Genomic DNA, 13684 nt, shown 5'->3' with positions numbered 1-13684 from the left:
AGCTTATTTGTGCTTGAGAGATAGAGGCACTCATCTCTTGGCATCTAGTAGAATGAGTTATGGTGAGCTTAGGGTTTTGCAATGGATAATGGTATGAGCAACCCATGTTGTACTGTTGAGATTTGATGGATTGCAAGACATGTACTTGTATTTGTAGTAGCATTAATAAGAAGTTATTCATTTCCAACTTTGATTCCCATGCTTACTCATAGTGGTTTTATTGGTTGCCAGGTATTTTCTTTATATTTGTTTGTGTGCTTTCATTCACGCAATATGTTATGGACTATTTTGTAGTTGTTGCATGTGTGTCTACTTTTGAATATGTTCTTACTTATTCCATGCCATGTTGGTGACCTATTGTGAACTAATTTGAAATTAACCTTTGGCATGTTCTTGTTCATGTATGTATGAGACATTTTTGGCTCACTGATATTTCTCACGACATACTTCTTCTTATTGTTGTTGTTACTTTCTTGTACCTATTTCTGTAGTTTGATGATCTTGGGTTGACTTTGTCTCATTGTTTGGGCATTACATTTTTGTCCTCACACTAGCATCTCCCCATTTAACAACCAGGAGAGAAATCAACGTGATGTCAGCCGAGCCGACATACCAGATGGGGCTCTTATCCCAGATTGTGTGAGGTCTAATTGAGACTTCACACTAGGGAGACAACTCCCTAGCTGTTGGTAGGACATCCAACACTATCTAGGGCTAGATGAAAAGATGATCCCATGGAGCCTTTATGTTAATATTATATATTTAAATGGCTCTATCCCAAGTTGTTTTTATCAAAGTCTTAATCTCTCATTGCTCGTGTTGAAGTTTATCATTTCTCGTAGTTGAAGTTTGATGGTGAGGATTGAATAACTGTATTTGAGCACATGTGTCAAGTTATCCATTTTTTCTTTCTAACATAATACATTTTAAATATGTTATGGGTAGATTGTTCACCCTCACACTTGAAGGTCACATCAAGCATTGGTGCCACACGTTACCAGTTGCTCCCATACATTTGTTCGAGAAACTCATCAATGAGATTTGTCAATACTTTGAAATGTACGATTGTCAAGATGCATTTAAAAGGATAAGTCAACTTAGACTAGAAACCAAAGAATCATTAGAGGATTTTTCTGCTAGGTTTGTTCATCTTTATTTTGAATTTCCTAAAAGAGACATGGAATGGATGTATTTGGGTGAAAAAATCCAATGATTGTTTTATATTTCTCTGAAATCATTTTCATTTGAAATGAATCCTGATTCTCATGATAATATGCATGTTTCCAATCATTCAACTCTTATCCCTAATATTGTCTTATCCTTTTTTGTGAGTTAGAAAAATCATCAAGCCTCTAAGGAGGCGATTACCACTCTTGAGACTCTGCATCTTCCTTCAACTTCATTACCTAATGAAATTTATGTCATTGATAATTTAAGTGATGAAGAGAGTTTCCAACATGAAGAACCAACTTGTCTTGTTTTCAAAGCTCTCATACATCTTGTTGAAAGTGGACAACCTAAAAATAAATTTGACAAAACATCTCTCCTTGTTGACAGTATTCATCTTGAGCCCATTGAGAAGATGCATGAATATATTCCTGAATACACTCTTATTATGCTCCCTCGTACACTTATTTGCAATGACCTAGGTCTTGTCTCAGATAAAGCTAAATTTCCTATCAATTCCATGAAGCATAGCATGCTTAATGAATCATTGCTTCCTCAAGATGACATAATGTGTAGGGTTTGAGTTTTGAACTATACTTAGTTGAAATTTATATATCTTCACCTGATTATTTTCCTCCATTATGCCCTAATTTATTTGATAAATCTGCTACACCTGCATTTTCTTCAAACTCTTTAGATATTCATCTTACTAGATCAGATTGCAATCAGGTGATTAACAATATTGTCTCATAATCGAAAAATGCAAATATGGAATCCCTTTTTTATGACCTTTTCAATCTTCAATATTTAATAGGTGAAGAGGAAAATTATACATCTCCAAAGGTTTAAGGAAGTTGTTCGATTGATTCATCCTCATCCTCAATCCTTTAAGAGTCTCATGTGTTAGATCCCCAATCTAATCTAATTAGTGTCTTTAACAATTTTCATCTTATTGACAACATATTAACTCACACCTCTGATGATGGTCATTCATATTCACCCATTGATCATATGAAGCCACTAAAATTTAGTGATCAACCTTTTGAGGGTTCAGGGACTCTCAGGAAGTTAAGGCACTTCAGCTTCCACTTATGGTTATGTCATGTTATGAATCCTAACGAGATCCATGAACTAGGTCAAATTATGGTTTCCTCACATGATTCCCATCTCAAAACCTTCTCGCCCGATGAAGGATCATTTTTGAAAGATTCTGAGATGCATATCTCCTTGTGCTCTGATTTGTTTGTTGGGGAGAGTACAATGACCATTGTTTTAAATCATTTTGATTATTTCCTTGATGGTGTATATTATCATCAGATACCAGATGGTGTTGTCCTATATTCCACTATATGCGAGAAAGGAAACCACATTATTCAGTTCTTTCATGAGTCTCATCCTATTGATTCGTCTCCATTTGATCTTTTGGACAACTAGTTGGTCGATACTAGAACATATGATCAAACCAATAATATATTCACTGATTATTTTCATGTCATAGTTGATGATGATTGTATGCATTCATTCGTTGATCTTATGAAACCACCCATATTCGATGATCTACCATTTGAGGGTTCATATTTTGGTCAACACAGTGAGAAACTTCAACTCTCACTCATGATTATGTTGTGTCCTCAAGTTCTTAACAAAATCCTTGAACAACCTTAAATTAGGGTTTTTGAAATTAGGGTTTCCATGCTAGAATCCTCTGGTATCTTAGTTGCACCTGATGGATGTAAATATTTGGAAAATTATGAGGGTCCTTAAGTTGATCGTTAAATCACTTGAGAAGCTTATCTTGAATATTCCTCTGCTAGTGGGTGACATCTCATCTCTCTAGTACTTGACTTAGGGTTAAGAACAAATGAATGCATATTATGGTCGAATGCTCAGGGTTTCCAAATTTATCATTCTCTTTACTAGGATAAGGTTGCATCTTAGCTTGAACAATATTTTCTGGCACATTTTCCTATCGGTAGGCATGACTTTCTTGTTGTTGTGAAAGTTTCACAGGTAAGCATTGTTGTTTTTTCATAATTCTTTATATTGGTTCTAATCATTGACATATTTATTTTTGTAGTTAGCTGGGAACTATTGCGGTGGATGCATTATAAGTTTGATTTCACATGACCTGACCTCCTCTGTAGTTAAATTAGGGTTTTAGGTTTAGCCTAGTTTAGGTTTTGATATTTCTAGTTTACATTAGAGGAAATTTCATCCTAAACGTGGCCTCCTAAGGAAAAATAATAAAATAATAGTTAAAATAGTAAAATAAGAGTTGTGAATTTTGGAGGGAAAAGAAGAAAACTTCTTTTTCAATTTTATTTTTGGTTTATCTCCTTATATGTTTACTCAAATTGCAAGTGTAGACACTTGTTGGATTTGGAGTTTAATTCCACATCCAATGAGTACCCATTATGCATACTTTTGAGAAGATCCACATTGATAAATTTGAATATACATTAAAAAGTGTGTTGAACAACTTTTTTTAATGTATCTTAAAATTTTATGCTGTAGTCTAACTAGCCAGAGGAATTGCCCAGAAACTTATGGAAATTCTGGTCATATTTAGAGAAAATCCGGCAAGGATTTTTGTAAATCCAAGTTATAGTTGTTAAACTTCAAATTTTTAGGTGTCCTAGACATTTTTGATGGTGTTGAATCCATTTCCACCATCAAAAACACGATTCAAACATTGTGTCTACAAGATTTTTTGAATTTTTTTTTCTCGGATTTCGGCCACTTTTGACCATTCGGGCAATTCCTCCGCCTCGTTAGACAACTCCAATCTTTATGAAGTGGGTCTTATCAAAAGTATGCATAATGGGTACTCATTGGATGTGGAATTTAATTCCACATCCAATGTGTGTCTACACTTGAAATTGAGTAAATTTATAAGGAGATAAACCAACAATACAATTAAAAAAGTAGTTTTTCTTCTTTTCCCTCCAAAATATTTATGTGCACCTCTTTTTAAATTTAAAGGATTTTGATTAGTTTACATATTATGACATGGAAATTACGTGAAAATTTCATGGGCACTTTTAAGCTAAAATTTCCTCTAATGGATATGATTTGGTGGTGTGTTCTTTACACAAGTAGTTATTTTGTTGCATGACCTTATGCATTAATTGTGCATTGATCCTTTGCGTTGCATTGAATACAAGAGAATTGCATGGATCTTTTAATTGCAATTAGTTTATTTTTCTTGCACTACATTGCTTTACATTGCATTATCCTTATTGTAGTACATGTAGTTCCTCCTAGTGAATTTTATCATGCATTCACATCCTTATAAAGCATACTAAGGATGTTGAACTAACATTTCATTTTCTCTCTATGTTGCAAGCCACTGCATCAGCCTTCACAAGCCTTTCCCTATGCATACTTTTCATGCCATGACGAGATTTCCCTATCCTTCTCTAACACCCTCCTCCCACATTTACCCAAGCTAACTGGTCCACGAAGGTAAACATGTGATGAAGAGTTACTATGATATTATTCAAATCCCCATGCACAATTAAGGAAGTGGAACCAACATGACAAGACAAAACTAGCCTTCCTCAGAATCTATGGAACCTTCAGGATCCAACCAACCCCTTTACGTGCCCAACCCCTGAGATAACTTACCCTTTCACTTCCTTACGACCTCAATTGTTCCCTTGACAAGGCATCCATGTGACTAGGACCCTCTAGTTGCTCCCACAACAAGGAATCCATGTGACTGTGGCCTTTCTTAGGAAGTTATGTGCTAGTGACCCCAAATTCTATGTCACTTTTTTAGGGTTAGGACTCAGGCCACTGCCGAGAACATCATGGAACTTCCAAAAATGAAAAATAACTTCAAAACAAGGGTAATAATGCAAACACTTGAATAAGAAATTGATCTGAACCATACAAGCCATGAAAAAAATTTCGTCAAACATGTCACAAATATGTAATGTACAAGTCATAACAACATATCTCAGCATAGGGTTCTCATACTTATCTGAGAATCGTTAAGAAGCATTGGTTCCTTATCACAATAACTACATTATAATCTATTAAGTTATATATTCATTAACATTTCATATACTATCCAAAACATGATAAGAGCCATATATCATAACTGTCATAAAACATACTCATAACTAGAAAATAACCAGAGATATATCAATGAGGAAACAACCATTAAACGCACATAATATCATGCACATTTACTCATGAAAAGACCAAGGAAAAGGAGATATTATTAAGATATGAAAATCCAACTAAGTCATGGACTTCCACCTACCACCCAACCATAGATTGAGCTGAACCAAATCTCTCTTTCAATCAATCACACCTGTGCCATATTCCAAGTATGAATATGGAATCTCATGAAAAAAATCAAACAAAACCAAACTAGGGCTTCTAGATGCCAAACCACCTCCACCCTCAACCAATGATTCCACCTCACAGTCATACATCACTAACCATCACCAGATTGGTCTCTACCCAAGTTGTCTAGGCTTCTAAAGAATTTATTACAACCAAGGCTTCTAGGACTAGTAACTCAACGTAGAACTATAGTCGGGATCTAGAGTTTTTGTCCGAATAGGGATTCCAGGACTAGTAACTCAACCCACCAAGGGCTCCAAAGTGTTTTTCCAACCAAGGCTACAAGGACTAGTAACTCAACTCGAGATGTTACAAGGCTTCCAGAGCATTTGTCCAACCAAGGCTCTAGGAACTAGTAAATCAAGCCATAACCAAAGGAACATGAGAACCAGCCAGAAAATAAAAGGAAAGAAGCCCACAACATCAAGGCTATCCAGGAAATGGAAAGGCTAAGAAAAATAACTGTCAATCTAGGCAATCATCCATGTTAATGAAATATCATAACCAAGAAACCACATGCATATGCCATGCATGCCAAAACTAGCAAGGAAATCATACATGCAACTCAGTACATGCAAGAAAAACCTGCTATAGTTTTTGTTCCTGATGTCCTCTTGTGCATTCCTGCTCTTATTTTTCTTTCTTCCTCCAAGTCTAAAGTATTCCACACTCCTCCAAGAATGCTCCAAGAAAACTTTGTGTCCAAGAGTATGAGAGAGAGAGTAAATGAGAACTCCAAAACTGAATTGACAAAAAATTACAAACTGATCCTCATAAGCCTTTTTATTTATGAGGCCTCTATTTTCTTCATATTCCATTATGTTTCCTTCAATTTCCTCCTCACATGCAACTTGTGACCTTTCACCTCCCTTTTCTCCTAATTTCCATTATTTTCATAAATAAAATGCCAATTAATGCCACATTGCATTTCCAAATCATTTGCCATTTCCTTTTCCAATTTCCAAGGACATTAATTAATCACAAGTGATCCCCATCACTATGTTTTTTCCCAATATTCAACTTGGAATGCATGTCCCATGACCTTGGTTATTATTTTTCCTTTTATTAACTTTATTACATGGATTTTTAACCAGGGTTGTTAAAGAACCCCCCCCCCCCCCCTTGGGGGAACACCATCCTTGGTGTTCAATGACACCTACAACCAACAAGACTACTAAAAATCAAAACATATTACCCATGGAGCTTAATAACTTAGCTCCTTGTAGTATTTATAATGATCATCCTGCTAAGAAGAAAACCAAGATGAGAAACAAAACAACATGAAAACCATATCGTTTACTGGAGCTTTATAACACAACTCATGGTAGTCTTTACATCCATATACAAATATACATATATTGAAACACCACACGAAAACATAAACCAAAAACATTCACTCAACCAGTGAATAAAGAAGGATACATATCCCACATCTGATTAGTCATCTCCCATGTAGCTTCATTGGGCCCAAAGTGCTTCCGCTACACTTTAACCTGCTTGATTGCTTTGTTCCAGAGTGGTGTAGCGGCTACAACCACCCTCCAAAATTTTTCCTTAGCCTATTTTGGAGCCTCCCTACCAACCTTCACAGCAGCTTTCCCTGCTTCGTCAATTCATCAAGCTTTAGTGTCTTTCTTGCTCAAAGGCAACTTGTCAATCACAGTTTGATCTTTTCCTTTCACAAGCTGCTCATCCGGACATGGTCTAGCTGCAGGCTGAGTAGCTTCCACGTGAAATTTGTGCATTTCTGGAAGGCAACCAACTTTACCTCTAAGAATTGTGCAATTCCATCTGACAGCATGCTGGGCTCCAGGATTGCACAATCCTGCCAGCCAACCCTCCTAGCAGGATTTCTACACTTTCTCCCATCAACAGGCATTTCAGCCCAAGATTTGCACAAATATTGGTAGGAGTCAACTCCTGGGCCTAGAAATTGTGTAATCCCCTTGGGCAGTCAGCCCAACTTATAGTTAGAAATGCACATTTCACTCCAGCAGCTACGCAGTCGCTTGCATGTGTAGTTGAGTTGACCGGTTCCCTCTAGGACCGAGTAAAATAGACTTGAATGCATAGGCTACTTGCCCAAAGGCACCATGAAAAGGTATCCCTTGTTTCAGGGATCTATGTTTAGAAGCTGGAGGTTACATGCAAGGAGCAATTCAGAAACAACCCTCCAAGTGTCGCTTCCACTAGATTTGTGGCATGCACGTCACAACCTTGGTGTTATAAAAAATCATCAACCTGATGCTTCAGAGCTCATTCCTCACATCAGCCTTGTAGCTCTGACATTCCACATCACATCTAGGAGCAGCCAGCACATTCAACTTAGTTGTTTTGGGGTAAGCTTGCTTCCCATGCCTTGTGTTGCATTTTTGTCATTTTTTGTGTATTTTCTTATGTGAGTATTGTTTGTTTGATTTCTTTGAATGCTTGCTATCGTTTAAATGTATTCTAGCTTGTCATAGCTTTGTTTCAGTTTTTGTTGCTATCTCATTATTGTCGCATGCATGAAATTGTTTTGCACGGACATTCGCCCAACCAACGAACTACCTCACCCACATGCATGTTGATCTATTTATTGAATATTTCATTCATGTTTTTCATGCACTGTTAATCACTTCTACTATCATTTAGTGTTGCCATGCATTTAATTGGCTTACTTGCTTTAAGTTTCCCGTCGGCAAGTCAGGCTAACCTTGGCCTGGTCTTTTCCTTCACCATGGCTGCATTGCATAATATGGGGAAGGAAGGCTCACCTTCCTCTCCAGATTTGTGCATTCTGGCCCAGCACAGGCCTTATGGATTGAATTGCGCATTTTGGCCCAACACTGGCCTCCTAGACTGAATTTCGCATTTCTAGAGGTCAATGGCTGCTTGGCCCAAAAATTTGTGCACATTTTACCTTGGGCCAGTAGTCCTTCCCAGCTGGGATTGCTCACTGCACAATGCGAGTAGCCAACTACCCGACTAGAATGTTCATTGTGTAGTTCCAATAGTCAGTCAATCTCCCAGCAGTCCGAATTGTACCTTGTGTAGTCTTGGCACTCGGTCTCCCTACCTCCCGACCGAAATTGCACAACCTTCATGATCACTCACCCTGGTATGTTGCAAGTCAGTTCTCATTTTCATTCTAGTTTTCGACTGAAAAATTGCTTGCTATGAGTGTTGCCAGGTGTTCATCTGCCTCTCAGCAGTATAGGTACAATCGTTTCCAAGAGAGCACAGATGAAGGCACTGTTCAGAGCACGCTTGGGGATGCAATCGATCAAGTGTCCATGGGTTTACTTACTCATGAATACACCAAGTTGTTCGTGAACAAGGACATCAAGAAGCAACATCCTGAACAGTAGCTGAAGGGAGCATACCAAATGCAGTGAATGAAGAAAATGAAGTGAATGCAAGAGGAAGGTTGTTGACAACATAGACGCAGAGCAAAGTTGCAAGATCAAGTAGATCCACTAATAATGAAAGAAACTTTGGAGACTTAGTTTATGAAGTGACAGAGTGACATGAAGATCGCGCGAAGGCAGAGAATGGAACAAGGAAGGAGTTGCATGTGCTAAAGCAGCAACTTAGGAAGAACATGAAGTTGCACAAATAATCGAATGAGTTGTAGCGGGAACAAGAACAGAAGTGGGATTAACATGCACTCACAGATGAAATTGCACAAATACAAGTTAAGGATCCATCCCAGTAGCTGACACAGACCAAATATGGTGAGCAGTGTTGTTGATTGCATGCAAAGGATCCAACAAAATGCATGTCATTTAGCACACACATTCAATTCAACCCATTCAACACACTCACCAACACGAAGACAAGAAGCAAATCCAACTGGGGCTGAACATGCACTTCAGCACTTCGACAAGTTGATGCACATGAACACCAACACAAACTTGAAGATCATCATGGACACTATGCATCAATGTGTTGCCAGTTCAACCATACCCAAGAAGACCATGTGCATGTTAGTAGACGAGTTGGATGAAGGGGCCGAACCAACGCACCAGGTGCAATGGAGGCAAGAGTTCGCTTCAACAAGATGTCACCATGAGGTGCATGCACACCATCACGGATGACCAAGCTTGGCATCGGCTCACCAGCTTCACCATCAAAAGCATGTCAAAGAGTTGGTATGACCACAACGGACCGAGTGTCAGTATTGTCTTATAAGGCTTGCTTAAGCCATGTTGTCTCACATGAGTACATGTGCATTGTAATGTTGAGTCATGTCAACTGTAATTTGAATGTCAACAGTTGGATGTAACAGTCATAGAGTAGGTGAAGAGTCATGAGGGTAGTTGAACTGTCACAAAGGGGAATGTCAGGGGTCACCCCACCCTTTGCTATAAATAGTCCCTCTGGGACCGATCAAAGTAGACTTGCATGAATAGATTGCTTCTCCCAAGGCAACATGCAAAGGTATCCCTTGTTTCAGGGATCTATGTTTAGCAATTGGAGGTTACATGCAAGGAGCAATTCAGAAACCTCCCTCCAAGTGTCACTTCCCCTAGATTTGTGGCATGCGTGTCACAACTTCAATGTTATCAAAATTCATTAACATGACACTGCAGATCTCATTCCTCACATCAACCTTGTCACTTTGACATCCCACATCACATCTAGGAGAAGCCGACACATTTAGCTCAGTTGTTTTGGGGTAAGCTCACTTCCCATGCCTTGCGCTGCATTTCTATCACTTTTTGTGTGTTCCCTTGTGTGAGTGTTGTTTCCTTGATTTCTTTGAATGCTTGCCGTCATTTGCATGTATTATAGCTTGTCCTAGCTCTATTTCAGTTTTCGTTGTTATCTCACTGTTATTGCATGCATGAAACTGTTTTGCATGGACATTCACCCAATCGGTGAATTTCCTCACCCACATGCATGTTGATCTATTTGTTGAATCTTTCATTCATGTTTTGCATGCACTATTAACCACTTTTGCTATCACTTAGTGTCACCATGCATTTCATCATCTTACTTGCTTTCAGTTTCCTGTAGGCGAGTCAAGCCAACCTTAGCCCAGTCTCTGTATTCACCAAGGTTGCATTGCGCAATCTGGAGAAGGAAGGCTCATATTCCTCTCTCGATTTTTGCATTCTGGCCTAGCACTGGCCTCCTAGAATGAATTGTGCATTTCTAGAGGTCAGTGGTTGCTTGGCCCAAAAATTTGTTCAAATCTACCCCTGGGCCAACAGTCCTTCCTAGCTGGGATTACTCATTGAACAATCCTAGCAGCCAACTACCCGAATAAACTGTGTATTGTGCCATTCCAGCAGTCTGTTAGTATCTCAAGAGCCCAGACTGTGCCTTGTGCAATCTTGGTAGTCAGTCTCCCGACCTCCCAACCAAAATTGCGCAACCTTCATGATCATTCACCCAGGTATGTTGCATGTCAGTTCTCATGTTCATTCTAGTTTACAATTGAAAGATTGCTTGCTATGGGTGTTTCCATGTCTCTAGGTATCACAGGTGTTCATTTGCCTCTCAGAATTACAGGTACAATGGTTTCCAAGAGAGCAGAGATGAAGACACCATTCAGAGCATGCTTGGGGATGCAGTTGATCAAGTATCCATGGGCTTACCTAATCACGAAGACATCAAGTTTCTCGTGGACAGGGACATCAAACAACAACGTCACAGTGAGAAACATCCTGAACAACAGCTAAAGGCAGCATACCGAATGTAGTTAACGCAACAAATGAAGAACATGAAGCTGCACAGATAGTCCAATGAGTTGCAGTAGGAACATGAACAACAGTGGGCACAACATGCACTCATGGATGAAACTGTGCTAGTACAAGTTAAGGATCCATACCAACAACTTGCATAGAGAAAACATGGTGAGCAATGTTTTTGATCGCATGCAAAGGATCCAACATCATGCATGTCGTTGAGCGCATGCATGCAATCCAACCCATTCAACACACTCACCAAGGCGAAGACAAGAAGCAAGTCCAACTAGGGCTAAACATGCACTTCAGCAAGTTGATGTGCATGACCACCAACACACACTTGAAGATTAGCACAGACACTATGCATCAGTGTGTTTCTGGTTCAACCGTACCCAAGAAGACCATGTGCATGTTAGTAGACGAGTTGGATGAAGGGGTCAAACCAATGCACTAGTTGCAACGGAGGCAAGAGTTTGCTTCAGTAAGATGTCACCATGAGGTGCATCCACACCATCATGGACGACCAAGCTTGGCATCAGCTCACGAGCTTCAACATCACAAGCATGTCAAAGAGTTGGTCTCACCACCGCGGACTGAGTGTAGTGATGGCTTGGAAGGCTTGCTCACATGAGTAGATGTGCATTGTAATGTTGAGTCATGTCAAGTGTAAGTTGAGTGTCAACAGTTGGATGTAATAGTAATAGAGTAGGTGAAGAGTCATGAGGGTAGTTGAACTATCACAAAGGGGATGTCAAGGGTCACCCCACCCTTTGCTATAAATAGTCCCTCATAACTCATTGTATAGGCTTTTGGTCAGCCAAGCTTCTACTAAGACTATCTTGAAGAAGGCTTGGATAAAATTGTAATGTGCCTTGGCTTCTCCACTGCATGGAGCTAGTACATCTCTTTGGAGGAGCAGGAGGATGTAGTTGTAATGTTCCACTGATGGGGCTAGTAGTTTTATATGGTGTATTGTATGATTGTGACTTACACTTCTTATATAATAAAAGCCAACACCATTTCATGCATATGTTGTCATTGTAATTGGACTACTCCAGTTGCCTTAATGATATATGTTGTTTAACTTATGTACTTGTATATGAACTGATTTATATGCAATTACATGAATCTTGTTGTTAATGTGTTGCATAAGTTGTTAATGATGTCACCATCCATGTCGACTGCTCTGCGAGACATCGGACAGACCTTTCTCTGAACCTTGTTATATCAACCGTCACACTCATCTCAGACTGATCCATGAGTGTTTTTTGCGTTATATTACCTTGTATGTTGTGAGTGCTACATCCGTGTTGACTACTCTTTTGGAAATTGTGCATGTCCTTTGTGTTGTGTGTTCCTAGCCAAGTTGGGACTGATCCCTTTCAACTTGGAACTCACCTTCATCTTCCTCTCCCTTTGAAATGTTGGAACCTCTCATACTCATTCCTTGACTCACTACATTAGTCATACCCTTGCTAATGACATAGTTATCTTACTTGCCTCTGTGCGACATTGTAGTCAAGGCATTACCTTATGACCCACTACTAGGACTCCTACACCAAATGGTCTGAGGTCTAATTGAGACTTCTTGCCGGGGAGATCCCCTTGACATGTTGGAGGGTCTAGCACCGTCAACACAGAGCATGAGAATATTTCTATGAAAAATGCACTAAGGTTCCAACTGAAATTCTCCTTTTGGCTCCACCTACAATACAAACTATTCATTCACATGATCAACATCTTTAACATACTTCTTAAGCAATGATACATGAAAAACATCATGGAATTTAACTGTCGGAGGCAGTGCAAGTCGATAGGCTATTGGTCCAATCCTCTCAAGAATCTTGAAAGGTCAACAAAGCCGAGGTGCCATCTTAGCACATGATCCAATCCTCAAGGATCTCTTCTTGGGCTTGATGCACAAGTATGCCTGTTCCCCAACCTAAAAATCCTTAAACATCTTATTATGATCTACATAACTTTTGTTTGTCTTATGTTGCCTTCAGATTGTTCTTGATTACCTACATCTATGGTCCTATCAACGCCTGTTAACTGGATCACTCCAACTAATGGGAGTATTACAAATCCACCCATAGAGGGCCTCAAATGGACTCATCCTCAAAGATTCCCGGTACCCATTGTTGTAAGAAAAATAAACCTATGGAAGATACTCTTCCCACCTTCACTGCTGATGCATCACATACATCCTCAACATGTCCTCCAATATCTTGTTGACCCTCTCTATCTATCCATCTGTCTGCAAATTCTAGGATGTACTGAAGGCCAACTTTCTACACAAATCTGTAAATAACTCTTTCCAGAGTCTAGAAGTGAACTTGGCATCCCTGTATGACACAATTTTCTTCGGTACAACATGAAAACTCAATACATATCTGATGAAGACTTATGCTACATCATTAGCTAAATATGTAGACTTCATTGGAATAAAGTGCACTACCTTTGTTAACCTGTCAACCACATCCATA

The sequence above is a fragment of the Pinus tabuliformis genome, chromosome 5_2 (genome assembly GCF_031772625.1).
Source record: "Pinus tabuliformis cultivar Carrire ecotype Pingquan chromosome 5_2, CPIR1, whole genome shotgun sequence".
NCBI classification, from domain to species: domain Eukaryota; kingdom Viridiplantae; phylum Streptophyta; class Pinopsida; order Pinales; family Pinaceae; genus Pinus; species Pinus tabuliformis.
Note: the sequence above shows the minus strand (reverse complement) of the source record.